Genomic DNA, 22409 nt, shown 5'->3' on the forward strand with positions numbered 1-22409 from the left:
CCCATTTGGTGGGGGCAGCAGAATGCAGCCAGGCCTGGGAAGAGTGGCTGAGCAAGTTTCAACTCCTGTCGGGGGTAGTTGCCGGGCAGAATTCACTCTCTTCAAGCCAGGCTTCAGCCAAATGTCACTTTTGTTCCCAGTTTTTCTTCATCCAAATCAAACTTACAATTTTTACACATGCAGCTAGAATGCGGATTCTAAGTTCAAAACTATGACATTTAACAGTTGCAAACTATGTGACACTCAACAGTAGGTAACCCCTTTATTTTAAACATTTAGATTTTAGTGTCTTTCAGTCCGATTTAACTTAGGCTGCTGACATCCACAGCTCAGCCAGTTTTGTTATAAACATTATTTTAGGCTCTTTCTTTTCCCAGATTTTGTATGCACACAAGACTACATTCTGGCAAATGTCTGCTGGTGTTCAGTGAGATTTTTGAATATCTTGCGTTGTTTAAAATAGGCATTTTTAGCTTGCATTTCAGAGAAACAAAGGTGATTTCAAAGCGCTTTGTGAGCCACCGGCACTGCTGTTTTTCCTTTGGCACACATTCCACCCATGGCACTCCTGGCCCATCACGCTCGCACTGGTAGGTGGTAGGTCAGGCGACCATTTTGGTGTGTGCAAAAACTGCGCGGTTTTCCTGGATCCTGGCGCAAATGTGGGCTTTTTCGGCCATCGTGGATTTTCTAAGCCCACAGCACCAAATGTTGCAGCATAATAGTCCAAACGTGGGTCAGGACACCCAACAAGTCCCCCCGCCCGACTGCGCTTTGATTTCGAGTCGAGGGGAAGTCGGGTGCAAAGGATGTTTTGATCCACGCGATGGTATGTCCGCATCATCTTCTTCCAATTCCGTAGATGGCACAGTTCAGCATCTTTTCCTCCATCCAATTGGATCGATCGGTTCTCCTCGCCGGTCCTGATGGGAATATTGGGTGGTACCCCGGGCCCCTCGGATCTTTGCTCCCGGACCCCGGGTCGTCGTCGTTGGTCAGTCTCCATGGTTTCATCTCTCTTAGGATGATAAAGCAAAGCGGCAATGCACATTCCTAGACATTTTTCCACCACTATTAATGGTGTGACGAACATATACATTTTATACGTCAGGATACATTTTGCAGTCTTATTTTAAAAACTAGATATAATCAGGAAACATTTTCCTTCAAGAAACATAATATTTTAGAGACCATATGTAGGATATTTTAGGGTTGGAACTGAATTACTCTGGAGCGGCCCCTTCTGGGATTGCAGAGGACTCCTCCAGTTGCTGCAGAGTGTGTCTGGGATAGCAACACTTTAGCTGATTGATGTGGACCCACTTCTCTTCCTCCTCTGCCAAACTGCCTTTGGAGAGGCGGATCTTGTATGCAACGGGGGAGATCTTGTCTATAATTTCAAAGGGTCCCTTCCATGTAGGCAAACATTTTCGCTGTTTGGCCTGGTTCCTTTTGAAATTGTATAGATAGACCTGGTCCCCCACCTTATATTCCTTCCTGGTGGTTTTCAAATCATAGTGAGTTTTCATGCTATCAGCTGATCTTTATAGATTCCGCTGAGCATAGGCAAAAGCATGTTGGAGGTGTTTCCTCAAATTCTCCACATACTCATGAGTTGTGGAGGCATTGATCAACGTCTGCTCCTGGGTCCTGTAGAGCAAATGCCGGGGAAGCACCATCTTGCGTCCAGTCATCAACTCAAATGGTGACATTTTGGTTGCAGATGAAGGGGTAGATCTGATGGCCATTAGTACCAGAGGTAATCGGATATCCCAACTTGGCCCAGAATCTGCCACAAACCTTTTTAATATGCTCACAATGGTTCGGTTGTAACGTTCTACTGCACCAGAAGAGGCCGGCCGGTCAGCAATATGTAGCTTCCTTTTAACCCCCAGTATCTCCCATATCTTAGTCATTACTTCGCTGGTAAAATGGCTACCTCTGTCTGACTCAATCCTTTGGGGTAGACCAAAACACGAAAAGATGTGGTTGATCATCAGGGCAGCTGCTGTTTCTGACTTGCAGTTTGGGGCTGGGAGACATTCCACCCATTTAGTAAATAAGCATGTCACCGTCAACATGTACTTATTTCCCCTAGAGGAGCGAATCACGGGACCTATGAAGTCGACTTGCAAATCTGACCATGGCAGTGTCATCCCCCTCTTTTGGAGAGGCGCACAGTGTGTGAGGGATGTTGACTGAAATTGTGCACACACAAGACACCCCTTTAAGTATTGGTCGAGGTCCTGCCCCATGTGTGGCCAGTGTGCAACGTCTCTTAAGATTTCAAGTGTTGTATGAAACCCCCTATGACCGGCGGTGGCCGCATCATGGGCGTGACTTAACATCAGGCTTCGGAATGAGGTAGGGACCACCCACTGATCATGGCCAGCTTGGGATTTCCTTACCAACAAACCGTCTTGGATTCGGAACATCTTCCTGCGTTCATGCCGACTCAGCAGTGGGTTGTAATGAGTCATTGCCCTGCAGCTGCACAGTGGAGGATCGTTTCTCTCTGTGTATTACAAGATTGGTTTCCTTGTAAGCACGAGTGGATTTTCTCCATGCCTTTGTGCATAATGTCATTTACAACCCACTGCTGAGTGGGCATGCACGCAGGACGTTCTGTTTTTTACCACTGACCACACCAATGAGACTCGCCCTGATGAAGGAAATAATTTCCGAAATGCATTGGCTTTTTTAGTCTAATACATGTGGATTGTGGCAACTGCTTCCTCACTAAGGATTATTAGTGATAGCTTTTTGTTTGAACTACTATGGATAAATCATTTTTGATATGAATCAGAAAGACTCATCTTCCTTTCTCTAAGAAGTATGGTATATTATGGATACTTGAACATATTGTCGTGAATCAGATATAAATACGTGCCCATCTTGGGCCCCATATGAGAGCGGTTGTGTGACCCAGTATTATTACTTGGTCTCCAGCGTGTGTTGCAATTATAAGTCCGGGTGTCTCCAGACTTGTCACAGCCAGCTCCTTTTCAATTGGATGTATATTCTTTTTTGAAACATTTGATTTTTACTTGAATATTCTGAACATTTTTGAATACATGGTGGTGTCCACTCTCTTCTCTGTTTAATGCGATTGAGAATGTCACTGCCTAAGTAAACGGCGGTAGTGACGTCTCGTACGACCCAACAATTATGGACTACGCTCTTGTTGCCAATGGAGATTTTGAGCATACACCTGCTTGGCAGGATTTGTTTGGAATTAGGTGCTTCCAGGTCCATTCCCCATTTGTCTATCAGTTTGAATGCGGGAATGGCTGGATCTTTTGGGAGTTGGCGGAACATGGCTTCGCTGATGAAGCTCTTACCGTTGTTCACACACACTCGGGCGAGAACAGAGTCCTTCCCATCATTTAACTGAACAGGGATGAACAACTGCTCTCCAATTTGCTGAGTATCAGCCAGGCTCTGAGCTGATTTCAGATCTTTCTGGACTATCAGAGTGGGAATGTCTGATTGTGGATTAGTAAAGAATTTCAGAGTATTTCCTTCCAGTGTGGAATACCACCTTAAACTGGAAGGAAGGTTGATTTTCAGAAATAGAGAGGACCCCCCATCACCAGTCTGTTGTCCCACTGCTATTACTGTCACGTCTGGAATTTGGTTGTTCTGGAAGTTAAATTCTACTTGGTCAGATTTTTGTTCAACCATGTGGCAGGTGCCGTTTAAACTAACATGGTTGACACTCTGTTTTAATTTTATTGGTCGGCTAGTCTGGGTCCAGAGGACCTTGTTTACGCAATCTATTAGGGGTGACAACCTTCTCAGGAGGTCATTCCCTAGTAAACAAGGGGTGCCCTCTGGATCACTACTATGACCGGGTGTTTCACCTTGTGACGCCCAATTTTAATGTCCAAGTCTGCAGTCCCCTCAGCGGGAATTTCCTTCCCGTCAAAATTCTGGAGTTGTCCAGGAAGAGAGATGAGAGGAATTTGGTAATTCTCCCCCCTTCCTGCATTTAGTTCATCAAAGGCCCTTTTGGACAGAAGGGTAGCTTGGGATCCAGTGTCCACCAGTGCCAAAATTGTACCCTGCCCCTGTACTTGTACCAGGGCATAGTATCTTCCCTCCTTCTCCTCAAGGGGGCACAGATAATGCACATTTTTGGACAACTGGTGGGCTAATTTTCTGGTTTTGGACATTGGGACAGAAGAGATTTGGGCAAAATTCTGTGGATAGTCTCAGGAATCTGAAAGAAAAAGTTGGCAACTTGAAAGAGGATATTTGAGTTCCCCTGGTTCCGGTCCTGAGCTGCCCCCCCTTTTTGGAGGCAGTCATCAGGATAGGTTTGACCCATGGGATTTTGATGCTGTTGGTTCTGGGATAGGATGATGGGTGGCGACAGCTCAATCCCCACATCTACCCAGTCTGGGTTGGAATCCCTTGGGACCCATTTTTCCTTGGGAGGAGTTCCCCCATCTCTGAAGGAGAAGATCCTTTTCCCAGGATCCTCTGAGGATCCCTCTCCCTCAAATTGGAAGACCTGTACCTCCTCCACAAAATGGGTCTGTTTGGGTCTTTTGTTTCTCCTACCTCCTCTCTGCTCCTTGGGTGGCAGACTTCCAGGGTTAGGAGATTTTGTTTCCGGTTCCTGATTTTCCTGGGGCTGTTTACAAGTTGGGAAGGAAGCTTCCTCCAAGGCTTTACACCCCCCTTTTTCTTGTGCCTCCTCCCTGGGAACGGTGGCTTATTGTGGTGCTGCCCCGTCATTGTTCTGGAGCACTAGGTCCAGAGTTTGGGGCATTCTGTGCCAGCATGCCCATATGAGGGTTCTGTTGAGCCCTCTACATGCGGCCCAAATCCTGTGCCATGTTCTGAATCTGGCGCTCTAACTGGGAAACCCGCTCAGGCTGATACGGGGTCCTGTTTTCTCCCCTGGGCTGATCCCGGGAAGGGTAGCTATCCCTTCTCTGGTAGTACCCCTGGTTGGGAAGATTTGGGTACCCCTCCACCCTTGGCCTCCCCTCTCCAGGATTAGGTTGTCTGGGCTCAGGAAAGTGGGGAAAGAAGGATGGATGATTTTGGGGCTGGAAGTTGGGTGGATACCTGGGGAACAAGTTCTGCCCAGAATTTGGTTAATTTGTGCCCTCCTGGGGGAAGTCCGGAGGGAAGTTCCCTGGGTTGGCTGCTTGGTTTGATCCCCCCCCTTGGGCCGGATGAGTCAACACATAACCCAGGATTGGTCTGTTTCCCTTGTAGCGGGGACTTGCATAGTCAGGGGAGCAGGGGACCCCATTTGTGTGACTACCTACTTGACTCCCTGTCTGTGACTGGCTCGAGGGCCTTCTGGGCTGTGAATTATTTGGTGCAGGCAGGTTTTTAGGTCCCCCCATCTCCAAATCTAAAACGGGGGCAACCTTTACCTCTGCCACCTTGGCAGCAGCAGGGGTGCTGTTGGTTTTGGGGTTTTTGGGCTGATTCTTATTTTCCACCGGTTTCTGCACCTCATAGATGCGGGTGGCTTGCTCAATGACCCAGTCTAAAGATCTTTTCTCGTCAAAATCTCTCACGAGCTGGGTCATTATGTATTTGGGGAGAGCATGGAAAAATGTGTTGATGAATTCTCTGCTGTCGTGCGCACCCTTCTGGTGGTCTGCACAAAGGCACGCTTCAATTCTTGCATGAATTCTTGTGGGGCCTGATCCTCCCCACATTGCAAATTGTAGGCTGCCTTGCGAGCCTCTTGGGGATTCCGGTGAACAGAAATTGTTTTCAAGATGGCCGCCCTATATGTGGACCATCTTGAATGGTTTTGGTCCTCCCGCCCCGCAAAGAAGGTGGAGTATTCTGGGGAGAATGTCCATTTGACATACTGAATGCAGCTACTGCTGTCCTTCAAATGGAAAGTCTCCATCATTTGCTCATAGAGCTCCAAGTGTTCCCAAACAGAATACTTGGCGTTCTTGTGATAAGGCGTGATGACACTCCTGATTGCCTTGATCTGCTTTAAGTGGTCCTTAAGCAAGGCCCTTTTTGCCTTATTGGCCTTTTTGGTTCGGGTAACCCTGGTCCATTCCACCTCTGACTCAGAAGCACTGCTCCCAGGGGTGCCCGTCTGATCTTCCAGGCTCTCCCGGATTCTGCGAGCCTGGGAATGGCTGGCAGAATGTGGGGACCTGATCTCCTGTGTCCTGGGCCGCTCAGAGGAGTCTTCAGATCCCTCCTTGCTGCCAGGATTTGATGGGTACCCCCCCGCAATGACCTAACTGGGCAGAGGTTTTTAGGATGCCATTAGTGGGTCTACTTTCCTGGGGTTCCCCATTAAATTGCACTGTGCTTGGGTGCCCATACCCGGATGCCCGCCCATCCATTCCTTGGAGGTACTGGCCTATGAACCCCATACTTTTGGCCGGATAGTAATCTGCCCTCCCTGTGGCCCTGTGCTCATGTGCGCCAGGGGACATGGGGGTGGCAGAGTCCAAGGACTGGGAGAGATGAAGGCCTCTGGTACTAGGGCTCCTGAGGTTATGCTCAGGTGTTTCCCTTTCCCAGCGAACTTCATCTCTATCAGCCCCTGCTCCCTGTTGCAATGCAAGAGCCTGCGCTTTCAGTTGTTCAGTTAAGGCCTTACTAGACTCTATCAGTCTCTCCTGCATGGCTACCTGTTGCTGGAGCCTATCGTTGTGCTGACAGAGAGCCTCATTCTCTCTCTATGCCTCCTGGTTGGTCCTGGAATACTGGGCCAGTCTTTGCTGCAGGAGGGTTACCTCCTGAGTCCCATCCCCACTGGCCTGCTCCTTTCTTGCCAGAGCATCTTCCACCCTCCTGGTGTGCTCTAACAAGTTCTGATGCTCTTTTTGGAGGTCACACAGTCCCTGGAGGGCCAGGTGATTTTCTTCCATTTTCCTTTTTAAGTGGCAGACTTCCTGGCCTAAGGTGTCCCTTTCCTGACTAAGAGCCTGCATCTGTGCCGCCAGGTTGTCCCTCTGCCTTTGAAAGGCACCAGCTTTCTGGCGTTCTTGATCAAACTCTGCCTGGGTATCCAGGTCTTTCAAAATCAATTTATTGCTTTCCTCTTTCTCTCTGTCTAGTCGGATTTGCAGGGTGGCTACCTGCTCTGTGCATGCCCTGTTAAAGTCTAGTTGTTGCTCCAGCTTTTTCTGGCTCTGCAGTAGGGAGTCCAAACCTTCTTGGTACTCCTTCTGCAAGGCCAGAAATCTGGTATCCTGGTCAGCCTTTTCCTGTTGCAGGATATCCATATCCTCCTTTATTTTAATAATATACTGCCTACTATCATTTTCTGACTCCCGGCTCCTCTGCAGCCTCTGTTCAGAAGAGACCAGGTCAGATTGGGCCTTCTCTAATGCCATCAGTTGCCTATTTGCCAGATCTTGGCCTTCAGCACATTTGTCCTGTATGGCTCCCATATGTAAATATAAATATGCCGCTACCCTGGCAATCTTGTTGTGCTCATCCTTGGCCTTAGGGGCCATATATAGTTCACTCAGGGCCACATGTAAGGGACCCTGATCTCTCCATATATCTGACCCTGTTTCAGTGATCTGGGGTGCGATTGCCTGCAACCAGACCGCCTGGTCCTGATGAGCCCACTCACCTCTCACAAATAGCTTATGTAAGAGGTGTTCTCTAGCTATTTTGATATCTACCAAGGTTGTCATTCTGGAACTTGATTTCCTTCCTGACTTACAGAAGTTTGTATTTTATTTTGCAAAACAGACCGTTTCCTTAGAGCGTTCCTTTGAGGGGTGTTTTTACAGTGTAACACGGCGTGGTGATCCAACAGAATTTATATATTCTGTCAGTTAGCACACTGTATTAATCTGCACAAGTGATAGATCTAATCCAGAATCCCCGGCTACGAGCCCCCAGTCTGTTAAGTGACTTCAATTCAGCAATCCCACTAGGTCAGTGCCTCGTCTGGGACGCCCAAGGGAAGCCCTTATTTATATATTTTTATGACAAGTTATACTCTGGATGATAAACCCTCATATATAACGCCCCTCTCTTAGAATCCCCCTGACCTCACTGAGCCAAGAAGTAGGTTTGTTTTGCAATTTAAAAGATTTATTGGAAAAATTAAAAAAAAAATATATATATATATATTACAATTTTATAATAATTTAATATTTGATATCACACTTAAGAATATGACAGTGATCAACACTGAGTGATGTTACACTAGCACACTGATTTAATTACTTAAGAGTTAGTATAGGGAGGAAAAGGTAACTGAGAATGCTTTATATGGTTCAAGGAAATGCAAGGTGGGACAGAATGCAACACAGAAATAATTTGATATGATTTCAACAAGAGATAATGTGATCACTTTTTCTTTTGACTATTCACTCCCCCCCCCTTTATGCAATATAAGGAAATGGAAGGAGAGCACACAGTCTTCAAGAATACCAACAAAAATGCAATACAAAGTTCCAATTCCCCCCCAGCAAGCTGAGAGCACCAAGGATGATTTTTAAACACAGGCCCAAAATACTTTAATGTGGTACAATGAAGTGAAAAATATGCTAAAAATGCTTTTAATTCCCTCTAGAGGTTCAGGGTGAGTGAGAGATACTTTAAATCAGTTCAGGCCAGCCCTATCAATGATTTGGGGATGGTTATCAGGTTGAAAACGGAATTCCGTAATGGAAGCAAAAGACAAATATTTTTACACGTGGCTGAAATGAAGCAAAATGTCAAATCGTGGCAATTTAGTCGCGTGCGTCGAGCGCAATTACGGAGGAACTATAAGGAGTAGCAAGTCGGTTTACAGCTTGTTCGAAAGCTTTAAAACAAAAGTTAAATCTCGCTTCTATCACTAACGGTTCAAGAGATACGGACGATTTTGTGAAGGTAGTTTTTCAGAAATGAAATAATGATTAAAAATGGCAAAATTACATTTTACAGGTTTAAAATCAGAGAAGGAACACATGATTCCTATGATGCAGTTCTGGACAGGTTCAAATGTTTTGAATCAGATTGTTTTAAGCTAAGAGATTGGTTTTGCACATTTCTGGCTAAGTACTCACACTATGAGTTTGAAATAGGCCGTCAGGGTCTGGTCAGGTTGGGACTGGACTCCAGGCGGTTGGTTCTGAAGTCACAGCTATCTGGGTCTGTTCTGCTCTGCTGGTCTGGTCTGGATCTCTGGTTCTGCTCACAGCGATCTGGTCTGGTCTCTCTGGATACAGCACTACTTTCTGGGTCTGCTACCAGTTCTGGCAAAAGTTCTTGGCAAGAATCCAACAGCTCGCCCGGCTGTAGAATAGTTTGGTTGGATTGCTGGATTCTGAAGTTCTGGATTCTGGAGTTCTCCGTCAGAGTGCTGTGCAGGAATTCAGTTGAAGGTTGGAAAATTAATTTCCCTGTCTGCCTTCCATTGTCTCTTTTTATGTCTTTTGAAAATGGGTGTGGATGCTAACTTTCTTTGCCCACCCCACTCATGATTTGATAGGTCAAGGATTTCTCTTTGACCTGATTTGAGAAGGGAGCAGTGAGTCATCAGGTGTCATCTTTATGGCATACAGAAAGAACACTCCCCTTTGCTTTTACCTTAGAAAATCATTTTCATAACTAAACACATTTCCAGATACACAAGTGGTTGACATTACATATACACAGCATATATCACATAAGGTAGTTTCTGTTCCAACTCTGATGTTTCCAAGAGCTTGGATTAAGAAATGACAACATTTTGCGCTTTTTGGTTGGTTTACCAATATTGGATTTTTACCAAAAATAACACAGATGTACACCGCCTCTCTACACATATTCCAGTAAATTTTCATTTTTCTAGCGTGAACCCTGTGTCTGCAATCTCCATAGTTCATGGGGTTTTGCCTATGAACATGGTATAGAGTTCTAACACCTCTTAAAATGTGCACAGAAAAATCACAAGAATAATGATATTAATTATATAATTTTGACAAGTCTGTACTATGAATTATCCATCTTTTTTAAAATTATGCTCTGGCCCAGAGGGGTGTGGTTTCCCAAAGCACATGGTGGAATTTCTGGTTTGTCCACTTCCTCCAACTCAAGTTGCTCACAGAGGCACTGCCCCTCCCCGTTTCTCTCAAGAGGAAGCCATTTACGACCCCCCCTAATTTAACATTTGCCTGAGCTAAGGAAGGCTCATTGTTCAGTTTCCTGCAGTCCCCAGCTGCTCCTCCCCTAATCCTATCAGGGAGGTGTCATCTCCCTTTGGTGGGGGCAGCAGAATGCAGCCAGGCCTGGGAAGAGTGGCTGAGCAAGTTTCAACTCCTGTCGGGGGTAGTTGCCAGGCAGAATTCACTCTCTTCAAGTCAGGCTTCAGCCAAATGTCACTTTTGTTCCCAGTTTTTCTTCATCCAAATCAAACTTACAATTTTTACACATGCAGCTAGAATGCTGATTCTAACTTCAAAACTATGACATTTAACAGTTGCAAACTATGTGACACTCAACAGTAGGTCTCCCCTTTATCTTAAACATTTACAGGGTAATTCATAGAAATTCGCACAAAAGTGGTGCACGCGACTGGCGCACAGCGTGCCCGTGCGAATGTCTGCGCCAGCCGCGTGCGCTAAAATCGATTTCCGCGCACAGCGTATTCATGGATTTTCGCATCCAAAACCAGCCGTGGCGCAGCTTGGCGCAGCGACCCTGCAGCAGCGCCAGTTACGCCCCCAAGAACACCCTCGCGCAAGGAAAAGCCTTCAAAATCCCCAAATAATCGCAAAGGGCTGCGCTAACCCTGGACCAGTTCACAGGGCTGGCAAACAGCAAACGCCAAGCGTAGAACGTGTATTTCAGTGGTTCGCGGGAAGTTCCACACGCGATTGTCCTGTGTACGTGTGCATCAGGGGTGCGCAGGAAGTATCACACGCGATTCCAGCAGGGTACGTGTATTTCAGGGGTGCGCGGGAAGTATCACACGCGATTCCAGCAGGGTATGTGTATTACAGGGGTGCGCGTGAAGTTCCACACGCGATTTCAGCAGGGTACGTGTATTTCAAGGGTGCGCGGGAAGTATCATAAGCGATTCCAGCAGGGTACGTGTATTACAGGGGTGCGCGGGAAGTTCCACATGCGATTTCAGCAGGGTACGTGTATTTCAGTGGTGCGCGGGAATTTCCACACGCGATTGGCCCCGTGCAAGCAGGGTACGTGTATTTCAGGGGTGCGCGGGAAGTTCCACACGAGATTGGCCCCATGCGAGCAGGGTACGTGTATTCCAGGGGTGCGCGGGAAGTTCCACACGCGATTTCAGCAGGGTACGTGTATTTCAGGGTTGCGCGGGAAGTTCCACACGCGATTGGACCCGTGCAAGCAGGGTACGTGTATTTCAGGGGTGCGCGGGAAGTTCCACACGCGATTGGCCCCGTGCGAGCAGGGTACGTGTATTTCAGGGGTGCGCGGGAAGTTCCACACGCGATTTCAGCAGGGTACGTGTATTTCAGGGGTGCGCGGGAAGTTCCACACGCGATTGGCCCCCTGCGAGCAGGGTACGCGTATTTCAGGGGTGCGCGGGAAGTTCCACACGCGATTTCAGCAGGGTACGTGTATTTCAGGGGTGTGCGGGAAGTTCCACACGCGATTCTATCAGGGTACGTGTATTTCAGGGGGGCGCGGGAAGTTCCACACGCGATTGGCCCCGTGCGAGCAGGGTACGTGTGTTCCAGGGGTGCGCGGGAAGTTCCACACGCGATTTCAGCAGGGTATGTGTATTTCAGGGGTGCGCGGGAAGTTCCACACGCAATTTCAGCAGGGTACGTGTATTTCAGGGGTGCGCGGGAAGTTCCACACGCAATTTCAGCAGGGTACGTGTATTTCAGGGGTGCGCGGGAAGTTCCACGCGCGATTTCAGCAGGGTACGTGTATTTCAGGGGTTCTGGGGAGTACTACACGTGAATTGGCCGTGTGGGTCCTCCCAGGTGTTCACTCTGCAACCTCCACGGCCCCTGCAGGCAGCCCACACCACGGGGGACTACCCTGCACCCCTACTCATGTCCCACAGGCAGCCCATCCACCATGAGCATGCCCCCCAGCCAACCCACATGTCACCTTGCACTACTGATCAACAATGCATGTCTCCCACCACCCCCACCCCCCAGCAGTGCAGGGGCAGCCTCCACCAGACCCCCACTCATGTCTACCACCACCCCCACCCCCCAGCCACCAGGGGCAGCCTCCACCAGGCCCACACACATGTCTCCCACCACCCCCACCCCCCAGCAGTGCAGGGGCAGCCTCCACCAGGCCCCAACCCATGTCTCCCACCGCCCCCACCCCCCAGCAGTGCAGGGGCAGCCTCCACCAGGCCCCCACTCATGTCTCCCACCACCCCCACCTCCCAGCAGTGCAGGGGCAGCCTCCACCAGGCCCCCACTCATGTCCCCCTGAACCCCCACCCCCCAGCAGTGCAGGGGCAGCCTCCACCAGGCCCCCACTCATGTCTCCCACCACCCCCTACCCCCCAGCATTCAGGGGCACCCTCCACCATGCCCCCACTCATGTCCTACTCATGTCTCCCACCACCCTCACCCCCCAGCCATGAGGGGCAGCCTCCACCAGGCCCCCACTCATGTCTCCCACCACCCCCACCCCCCAGCAGTGCAGGGGCAGCCTCCACCAGGCCCCCACTCATGTCTCCCACAACCCCCACCCCCCAGCAGTGCAGGGGCAGCCTCCACCATGCCCCCACCCATGTCTCCCACCACCACATACCCCCCAGCAGTCAGGGGCAGCCTCCACCAGGCCCCCACTCATGTCGCCCTGCACCCCCATCCCCCAGCAGTGCAGGGGCAGCCTCCACCAGGCCCCCACTCATGTCGCCCTGCACCCCCATCCCCCAGCAGTGCAGGGGCAGCCTCCACCAGGCCCCCACTCATGTCTCCCACCACCCCCCAGCAGTCAGGGGCAGCCTCCACCATGCCCCCACCCATGTCTCCCACCACCACATACCCCCCAGCAGTCAGGGGCAGCCTCCACCAGGCCCCCACTCATGTCGCCCTGCACCCCCATCCCCCAGCAGTGCAGGGGCAGCCTCCACCAGGCCCCCACTCATGTCGCCCTGCACCCCCATCCCCCAGCAGTGCAGGGGCAGCCTCCACCAGGCCCCCACTCATGTCGCCCTGCACCCCCACCCCCAGCCACCAGGGGCAGATTCCACCAGGCCCCCACTCATGTCTCCCACCACCCCCACCCCCCAGCAGTGCAGGGGCAGCCTCCACCAGGCCCCCACTCATGTCGCCCTGCACCCCCATCCCCCAGCAGTGCAGGGGCAGCCTCCACCAGGCCCCCACTCATGTCTCCCACCACCCCCCAGCAGTCAGGGGCACCCTCCACCAGGCCCCCACTCATGTCCAACTCATGTCTCCCACCACCCTCACCCCCCAGCCACCAGGGGCAGCCTCCACCAGGCCCCCACTCATGTCTCCCACCCCCCCACCCCCCAGCAGTGCAGGGGCAGAATCCACCAGGCCCCCACTCATGTCTCCCACCACCCCCACCCCCCAGCCACCAGGAGCAGCCTCCACCAGGCCCCCACTCATGTCCCCCTGCACCCCCACCCCCCAGCAGTGCAGGGGCAGCCTCCACCAGGCCCCCACTCATGTCTCCCACCACCCCTACCCCCCAGCAGTCAGGGGCACCCTCCACCAGGCCCCCACTCATGTCTGCCACCACCCCCACCCCCCAGCAGTGCAGGGGCAGCCTCCACCAGGCCCCCACTCATGTCCCCCACCACCCCCACCCCCCAGCAGTGCAGGGGCAGCCTCCACCAGGCCCCCACCCATGTCTCCCACCACCCCCACCCGCCAGCAGTGCAGGGGCAGCCTCCACCAGGCCCCCACTCATGTCTCCCACCACCCCCACCCCCCAGCAGTGCAGGGGCAGCCTCCACCAGGCCCCCACTCATGTCCCCCTGCACCCCCAGCAGTGCAAGGGCAGCCTCCACCAGGCCCCGACTCATGTCTCCCACCACCCACTACCCCCCAGCAGTCAGGGGCACCCTCCACCAGGCCCCCACTCATGTCCAACTCATGTCTCCCACCACCCTCACCCCCCAGCCACCAGGGGCAGCCTCCACCAGGCCCCCACTCATGTCTCCCACCACCTCCACCCCCCAGCAGTGCAGGGGCAGCCTCCACCATGCCCCCACTCATGTCTACCACCACCCCCACCCCCCAAGTACCAGGGACAGCCTCCACCAGGCCCCCACTCATGTCTCCCACCACCCCCTCCCCCCAGCAGTGCAGGGGCAGCCTCCATCAGGCCCCCACCCATGTCTCCCACCACCCCCACCCCCCAGCAGTGCAGGGGCAGCCTCCACCAGGCCCCCACTCATGTCTCCCACCACCCCCACCCCCCAGCAGTGCAGGGGCAGCCTCCACCAGGCCCCCACTCATGTCTCCCACAACCCCCACCCCCCAGCAGTGCAGGGGCAGCCTCCACCATGCCCCCACCCATGTCTCCCACCACCACATACCCCCCAGCAGTGCAGGGGCACCCTCCACCAGGCCCCCACTCATGTCTACCACCACCCCCACCCCCAGCCACCAGGGGCAGATTCCACCAGGCCCCCACTCATGTCTCCCACCACCCCCACCCCCCAGCAGTGCAGGGGCAGCCTCCACCAGGCCCCCACTCATGTCGCCCTGCACCCCCATCCCCCAGCAGTGCAGGGGCAGCCTCCACCAGGCCCCCACTCATGTCTCCCACCACCCCCCAGCAGTCAGGGGCACCCTCCACCAGGCCCCCACTCATGTCCAACTCATGTCTCCCACCACCCTCACCCCCCAGCCACCAGGGGCAGCCTCCACCAGGCCCCCACTCATGTCTCCCACCCCCCCACCCCCCAGCAGTGCAGGGGCAGAATCCACCAGGCCCCCACACATGTCTCCCACCACCCCCACCCCCCAGCCACCAGGGGCAGCCTCCACCAGGCCCCCACTCATGTCCCCCTGCACCCCCACCCCCCAGCAGTGCAGGGGCAGCCTCCACCAGGCCCCCACTCATGTCTCCCACCACCCCTACCCCCCAGCAGTCAGGGGCACCCTCCACCAGGCCCCCACTCATGTCTGCCACCACCCCCACCCCCCAGCAGTGCAGGGGCAGCCTCCACCAGGCCCCCACTCATGTCCCCCACCACCCCCACCCCCCAGCAGTGCAGGGGCAGCCTCCACCAGGCCCCCACCCATGTCTCCCACCACCCCCACCCCCCAGCAGTGCAGGGGCAGCCTCCACCAGGCCCCCACTCATGTCTCCCACCACCCCCACCCCCCAGCAGTGCAGGGGCAGCCTCCACCAGGCCCCCACTCATGTCCCCCTGCACCCCCACCCCCCAGCAGTGCAAGGGCAGCCTCCACCAGGCCCCGACTCATGTCTCCCACCACCCCCTACCCCCCAGCAGTCAGGGGCACCCTCCACCAGGCCCCCACTCATGTCCAACTCATGTCTCCCACCACCCTCACCCCCCAGCCACCAGGGGCAGCCTCCACCAGGCCCCCACTCATGTCTCCCACCACCTCCACCCCCCAGCAGTGCAGGGGCAGCCTCCACCATGCCCCCACTCATGTCTACCACCACCCCCACCCCCCAAGTACCAGGGACAGCCTCCACCAGGCCCCCACTCATGTCTCCCACCACCCCCACCCCCCAGCAGTGCAGGGGCAGCCTCCATCAGGCCCCCACCCATGTCTCCCACCACCCCCACCCCCCAGCAGTGCAGGGGCAGCCTCCACCAGGCCCCCACTCATGTCTCCCACCACCCCCACCCCCCAGCAGTGCAGGGGCAGCCTCCACCAGGCCCCCACTCATGTCCCCCTGCACCCCCACCCCCCAGCAGTGCAGGGGCAGCCTCTTCCAGGCCCCGACTCATGTCTCCCACCACCCCCTACCCCCCAGCAGTCAGGGGCACCCTCCACCAGGCCCCCACTCATGTCCAACTCATGTCTCCCACCACCCTCACCCCCTAGCCACAAGGGGCAGCCTCCACCAGGCCCCCACTCATGTCTCCCACCACCCAAACCCCCCAGCAGTTCAGGGGGAACGTCCTCCACCAGGCCCCCACTCATGTCCCCCTGCACCCCCACCCCCCAGCAGTGCAGGGGCAGCCTCCACCAGGCCCCCACTCATGTCTCCCACCACCCCCCAGCAGTGCAGGGGCAGCCTCCACCAGGCCCCCACCCATGTCTCCCACCACCCCTTACCCCCCAGCAGTCAGGGGCACCCTCCACCAGGCCCCCACTCATGTCTACCACCACCCCCACCCCCCAGCTACCAGGGGCAGATTCCACCAGGCCCCCACTCATGTCGCCCACCACCCCCACCCCCCAGCAGTGCAGGGGCAGCCTCCACCAGGCCCCCACTCATGTCCCCCTGCACCCCCACCCCCCAGCAGTGCAGAGGCAGCCTCCACCAGGCCCCCACTCATGTCTCCCACCACCCCCTACCCCCCAGCAGTCAGGGGCACCCTCCACCAGGCCCCCACTCATGTCCAACTCATGTCTCCCACCACCCTCAACCCCCAGCCACCAGGGGCAGCCTCCACCAGGCCCCCACTCATGTCTCCCACCACCCCCACCCCCCAGCACTGTGGGGCACCTGCCAGCAAGCCACCACTCATGTCCAACTCATGTTCCCCTGCACCCCCACCCCCCAGCACTGTGGGGTACCTGCCAGCAGGCCCCCACTCATGTCCAACTCATGTTCCCCTGCACCCCCACCCCCCATCACTGTGGGGCACCTGCCAGCAGGCCCCCACTCATGTCCAACTCATGTCTCCAACCACCCTCACCCCCCAGCCATCAGGGGCAGCCTCCACCAGGCCCCCACTCATGTCTCCCACCACCCCCACCCCCCAGCAGTGCAGGGGCAGCCTCCACCAGGCCCCCACTCATGTCTACCACCACCCCCACCCCCCAGCCACCAGGGGCAACCTCCACCAGGCCCCCTCTCATGTCTTCCACCACCCCCACCCCCCAGCAGTGCAGGGGCAGCCTCCACCAGGCCCCCACCCATGTCTCCCACCACCCCCACCCCCAGCAGTGCAGGGGCAGCCTCCACCAGGCCCCCACGCATGTCTCCCACCACCCCCACCCCCCAGCAGTGCAGGGGCAGCCTCCACCAGGCCTCCACTCATGTCCCCCTGCACCCCCACCCCCCAGCAGTGCAGGGGCAGCCTCCACCAGGCCCCCACTCATGTCTCCCACCACCCCCTACCCCCCAGCAGTCAGGGGCACCCTCCACCAGGCCCCCACTCATGTCCAACTCATGTCTCCCACCACCCTCACCCCCCAGCCACCAGGGGCAGCCTCCACCAGGCCCCCACTCATGTCTCCCACCACCCCCCAGCAGTGCAGGGGCAGCCTCCACCAGGCCCCCACTCATGTCTCCCACCACCCCCACCCCCCAGCAGTCAGGGGTACCCTCCACCAGGCCCCCACTCATGTCTACCACCACCCCCACCCCCCAGCCACCAGGGGCAGATTCCACCAGGCCCCCACTCATGTCTCCCACCACCCCCACCCCCCAGCAGTGCAGGGGCAGCCTCCACCAGGCCCCCACTCATGTCCCCCTGCACCCCCACCCCCCAGCAGTGCAGAGGCAGCCTCCACCAGGCCCCCACTCATGTCTCTCACCACCCCCTACCCCCCAGCAGTCAGGGGCACCCTCCACCAGGCCCCCACTCATGTCCAACTCATGTCTCCCACCACCCTCAACCCCCAGCCACCAGGGGCAGCCTCCACCAGGCCCCCACTCATGTCTCCCACCACCCCCACCCCCCAGCACTGTGGGGCACCTACCAGCAAGCCACCACTCATGTCCAACGCATGTTCCCCTGCACCCCCACCCCCCAGCACTGGTGGGCACCTTCCAGCAGGCCCCCACTCATGTCCAACTCATGTTCCCCTGCACCCCCACCCCCCATCACTGTGGGGCACCTGCCAGCAGGCCCCCACTCATGTCCAACTCATGTCTCCCACCACCCTCACCCCCCAGCCACCAGGGGCAGCCTCCACCAGGCCCCCACTCATGTCTCCCACCACCCCCATCCCCCAGCAGTGCAGGGGCAGCCTCCACCAGGCCCCCACTCATGTCTACCACCACCCCCACCCCCCAGCCACCAGGGGCAGCCTCCACCAGGCCCCCACTCATGTCTCCCACCACCACCACCCCCCAGCAGTGCAGGGGCAGCCTCCATCAGGCCCCCACCCATGTCTCCCACCACCCCCACCCGCCAGCAGTGCAGGGGCAGCCTCCACCAGGCCCCCACGCATGTCTCCCACCACCCCCACCCCCCAGCAGTGCAGGGGCAGCCTCCACCAGGCCCCCACTCATGTCCCCCTGAACCCCCACCCCCCAGCAGTGCAGGGGCAGCCTCCACCAGGCCCCCACTCATGTCTCCCACCACCCCCTACCCCCCAGCAGTCAGGGGCACCCTCCACCAGGCCCCCATTCATGTCCAACTCATGTCTCCCACCACCCTCAACCCCCAGCCACCAGGGGCAGCCTCCACCAGGCCCCCACTCATGTCTCCCACCACCCCCACCCCCCAGCAGTGCAGGGGCAGCCTCCACCAGGCCCCCACTCATGTCTACCACCACCCCCACCCCTCAGCCACCAGGGGCAACCTCCACCAGGCCCCCTCTCATGTCTCCCACCACCCCCACCCCCCAGCAGTGCAGGGGCAGCCTCTACCAGGCCCCCACCCATGTCTCCCACCACCCCCACCCCCAGCAGTGCAGGGGCAGCCTCCACCAGGCCCCCATGCATGTCTCCCACCACCCCCACCCCCCAGCAGTGCAGGGGCAGCCTCCACCAGGCCCCCACTCATGTCCCCCTGCACCCCCACCCCCCAGCAGTGCAGGGGCAGCCTCCTCCAGGCCCCCACTCATGTCTCCCACCACCCCCTACCCCCCAGCAGTCAGGGGCACCCTCCACCAGGCCCCCATTCATGTCCAACTCATGTCTCCCACCACCCTCAACCCCCAGCCACCAGGGGCAGCCTCCACCAGGCCCCCACCCATGTCTCCCACCACCCGCTACCCCCCAGAAGTCAGGGGCACCCTCCACCAGGCCCCCACTCATGTCTACCACCACCCCCACCCCCCAGCCACCAGGGGCAGATTCCACCAGGCCCCCACTCATGTCTCCCACCACCCCCACCCCCCAGCAGTGCAGGGGCAGCCTCCACCAGGCCCCCACTCATGTCCCCCTGCACCCCCACCCCCCAGCAGTGCAGAGGCAGCCTCCACCAGGCCCCCACTCATGTCTCCCACCACCCCCTACCCCCCAGCAGTCAGGGGCACCCTCCACCAGGCCCCCACTCATGTCCAACTCATGTCTCCCACCACCCTCAACCCCCAGCCACCAGGGGCAGCCTCCACCAGGCCCCCACTCATGTCTGCCACCACCCCCACCCCCCAGCACTGTGGGGCACCTGCCAGCAAGCCACCACTCATGTCCAACTCATGTTCCCCTGCACCCCCACCCCCCAGCACTGTGGGGCACCTGCCAGCAGGCCCACACTCATGTCCAACTCATGTTCCCCTGCACCCCCACCCCCATCACTGTGGGGCACCTGCCAGCAGGCCCCCACTCATGTCCAACTCATGTCTCCCACCACCCTCACCCCCCAGCCACCAGGGGCAGCCTCCACCAGGCCCCCACTCATGTCTCCCACCAGCCCCACCCCCCAGCAGTGCAGGGGCAGCCTCCACCAGGCCCCCACTCATGTCTACCACCACCCCCACCCCCCAGCCACCAGGGGCAGCCTCCACCAGGCCCCCACTCATGTCTCCCACCACCCCACCCCCAGCAGTGCAGGGGCAGCCTCCACCAGGCCCCCACCCATGTCTCCCACCACCACCACCCCCCAGCAGTGCAGTGGCAGCCTCCACCAGGCCCCCACGCATGTCTCCCACCACCCCCACCCCCCAGCAGTGCAGGGGCAGCCTCCACCAGGCCCCCACTCATGTCCCCCTGCACCCCCACCCCCCAGCGGTGCAGGGGAAGCCTCCACCAGGCCACCACTCATGTCTCCCACCACCCCCTACCCCCCAGCAGTCAGGGGCACCCTCCACCAGGCCCCCACTCATGTCCAACTCATGTCTCCCACCACCCTCACCCCCCAGCCACCAGGGGCAGCCTCCACCAGGCCCCCACTCATGTCTCCCACCACCCCCACCCCCCAGCAGTGCAGGGGCAGCCTCCACCAGGCCCCCACTCATGTCCCCCTGCACCCCCACCCCCCAGCAGTGCAGGGGCAGCCTCCACCAGGCCCCCACTCATGTCTCCCACCACCCCCTACCCCCCAGCAGTCAGGGGCACCCTCCACCAGGCCCCCACCCATGTCCAACTCATGTCTCCCACCACCCTCACCCCCCAGCCACCAGGGGAAGCCTCCACCAGGCCCCCACTCATGTCTCCCACCACCCCCACCCCCCAGCAGTGCAGGGGCAGCCTCCACCAGGCCCCCACTCATGTCTCCCACCACCCCCACCCCCCAGCAGTTCAGGGGCAGCCTCCACCAGGCCCCCACTCATGTCTCCCACCACCCCCTACCCCCCAGCAGTCAGGGGCACCCTCCACCAGGCCCCCACTCATGTCTACCACCACCCCCACCCCCCAGCCACCAGGGGCAGATTCCACCAGGCCCCCACTCATGTCTCCCACCACCCCCACCTCCCAGCAGTGCAGGGGCAGCCTCCACCAGGCCCCCACTCATGTCCCCCTGCACCCCCATACCCCAGCAGTGCAGGGGCAGCCTCCACCAGGCCCCCACTCATGTCTCCCACCACCCCCTACCCCCCAGCAGTCAGGGGCACCCTCCACCAGGCCCCCACTCATGTCCAACTCATATCTCCCACCACCCTCACCCCCAGCCACCAGGGGCAGCCTCCACCAGGCCCCCACTCATGTCTCCCACCACCCCCACCCCCCAGCACTGTGGGGCACCTGCCAGCAGGCCCCCACTCATGTTCAACTCATGTTCCCTTGCACCCCCACCCCCCAGCACTGTGGGGCACCTACAAGTAGGCCCCCACTCATGTCCAACTCATGTTCCCCAGCCAACATGTCATCACAATCTAGATCCCCGGTCCCTATGGTCAGCCTCCAAATGCAAAACACCCACCCGAGTATTGCATCCACCCACTCAGAAATGGCAATAACATGATAGAACTGCAATTGCAAGTTTGGAAACGAACACATGTCCCTCACATACACCCAATGGGTGTCAGTGAATCTCAAAACCCAGATCATGATATGCATGAAACCAATGAGATGATACTACACATTGAAGTTTGATCAAAAAATATGTATTAAAGAAAACATGAATTGAATCAAAAATAAACTAACAGAAATGGGAATGTAAAAAAAGTAAAAAGAAGCATGTCCATGAAAAAATGCAAAACCAAAAATCAGAATCCAAAGGAATGGTGTCCAAAGTCACAGTCCAGAAAAGAAAATCCAATGGGAATTTATAATTGAAAGCCATTGCTCCATGGGTAAATTGTAAAAAGAAAAGAAAATCCAACAGTGAACTATGTACAGGTGAACAAGCCAGGGTCCATGATCCCAACAAAAGAAATGAAACCTATCTAACAACACTACCTAATAAAAAATAACTATATACAAAAATGTGGCCCATTGTCCAAAAGGTCCAAAGAAAATGCAAAAACAAAGGAAACCTAACACTAACTACATAACTATTTACATGGGCAGCGGGCTAGTCCAACGGCTCACTGGATGTTGTCATGGGCCAGGACATCATCGAACTCCTGTTCAATGGCTTGGAGGCGGGCATGTTCCCTGGCCGTGAGGTCTCACAGGGATAAAGCAGTGTCCAGCTCCAACTCCCTGCGAAGACCCTCGAGGCACTCAGCCGGCCTCAGCGCCCTCCGCATGGAGTTCTCCGCCCTGACCATTTTGAGCCGTTCCTCCTCTGCCCGCTGCCGCTCCGCACCTATCTGCTGGCCCAACCACTCCCACACGGAAGCCACTCCCATTCCAGGGTTCTCCTGCCCTCCGGCCGATGCCTGCACCCCTGATGTTGATGGCCCAAGCCATGATGCCTCCCACGTCGAGCCTGCCGCTGCCTCCGACGCAACTGCCTGTGCCAGCACGACGGCATCCAGGCTGATGGTATCCACCGACGCCGTCGTGCACGTGCTCTGCCCGATGATGCCGTCACATCCTCCATTGCTGGGGTCCAGTTGCTGGTGTGTCCACCCCTGCTGGACCTCCGACTCCCGACTGTGGCAGGGATGGGATCCCCACCGAGCCGGCTGCATTGGTCGGGGCAGGTCCACAGGGGATCCTGGTGGCATCTGGGCCGGAAGACGGCATGGAGAACGACTGGTGCATAGTCTCCACAGAGGAGGAGAGGGTCGCCAGATTGGCCGACATATGTAGGAAACCCCCGACCATGG

The sequence above is a fragment of the Ambystoma mexicanum genome, chromosome 5q, assembly GCF_040938575.1.
Source record: "Ambystoma mexicanum isolate Mex_15411 chromosome 5q, UKY_AmexF1_1, whole genome shotgun sequence".
NCBI lineage: Eukaryota > Metazoa > Chordata > Amphibia > Caudata > Ambystomatidae > Ambystoma > Ambystoma mexicanum.